We start from the raw sequence: 1,588 nt of genomic DNA, 5'->3' as shown, positions 1-1,588 counted from the left end.
CCATTGTTTTCATGTCTGTCTCAGCACCCGACAAGGTCTTGCCTCAGTTTACTCATTCTGGCAGTTCTTAGTAGACTTACTACAGTTTTTAAAAGGGCATTAAAACTCATCTCCTAACAATTGTCACCCCAATAAATTTAAAAAAATAAATTATAAAAAAAACACAAAAAACTCATCTCCATATAGATTTTTTGTCAGACTGATCTCAGGGGAACTCCAAGAACACAATTTACTAAAATGTTTGTTGATTTCAAGGAGAATGTGTTGAGTGTAAAGGCACCAAGAGAACTGAGTATCAGTGGAGAATAAAATAGAATCATTCCAAGTTCCCAAAAGGTACGTTTCACATAAGAACTGATCTTGTTTGAAGAGACTCCTCAGCCTGGATTGCCTAACATTTGAGATACTGTAGAACTTGGTACTGTTAGGGTGTGTTAGGAGTTACGGAATCATCTTAGGAATTATGGATCTGCTGGGTAATGTGTATTCCAGATTCTGTGGGAGTCTTTCCAGTTGAGTGATATATCTCTTCCAGAATCCAAGGTAGTAGTCTGTTTTTAGCAGGATTTTAAAATGTGGATTGTGGCCTTTTAAGATTCTACTCTGTCTCTTTTTAGAGAGAAGACTGGATTCTTTTAACTTAGAAGTCTGGAAGTGCTTAATTACACGTTGCAATTGGCTTTTCTGGAGAAGGATCAAAACGGAAATTTCATCCCCAAGCGTTCAGACCCTAAGGATATATATTTTAAAATTCCAGACACAGTGAGGGGGCAGTGACAATAAGTACTTTAAGAAAAAGATTTAAATGGACGGTCCTGTGAATCCATATTTTAAGAGGTAAAAAAGTCTCAGGGAATGTAAACTACAAATACAATAGAAAGAATAAAGGTTATTAACTGTGTTCTGGGTCTGGTTTGCCTTGACTAGACCTCATTTCAGTTCCTAAAAGATCTTCACTCTTTTTTACAAGGTTCTGCTTCATCCTTTCCCACAACAAACCTTAATTCTGCGAGACAGGAAGCCTGAGGGCAACTGGTTCTGCCAATGTGGTGCTAATAAATACTGGAAAATGTTTACTCTTCAACTTTACGACAAACAGATTTGGGAAAAGTTCCAGGATTTAGCTTAACCGTCTTCCTTTTTACAGTGATTTTTGTGCTGTCCTAAATCAGGCAGGAGAGTCAGGACATAGAGAACATCTAAATTGGGTTACTCTGGGGCTACTCCGATTCCTGGAGATTGGTGGAGGGGCCCCCTCTAGCAGCAAGGCCTTGGAACGTCAACAGGGCGGTGTCGTCTTGAATGCCACATGCTACTCACGATCCAGAATGTGGTACTTAGAAGTGGCCTCCTATTTGTGCAAAGACTAAACAAAAGGAAGCTCATTACAGCATTTTTCTAATAGCAAACAACTGAAAATGAATGCTAATGATAGCAGAATGGTTAAATTTTGGTACACCCTTGGAAGAAAGTCTGCAGCCGTTAAAAATAGTAAGAAATCAAGATTACTCAGCGTGGAAAGACGGTTTCTAGAGACCAAATGAAGAAAGCCAGGTTTCCAAAGAGTGTAAGGTCTGATCTGATTTTT

Source organism: Rhinolophus sinicus, linkage group LG07 (genome assembly GCF_036562045.2).
Source record: "Rhinolophus sinicus isolate RSC01 linkage group LG07, ASM3656204v1, whole genome shotgun sequence".
In the NCBI taxonomy this organism is placed as follows: domain Eukaryota; kingdom Metazoa; phylum Chordata; class Mammalia; order Chiroptera; family Rhinolophidae; genus Rhinolophus; species Rhinolophus sinicus.
The sequence above is the reverse complement of the archived record's forward strand: the minus strand, read 5'-3'. Positions refer to the sequence as shown.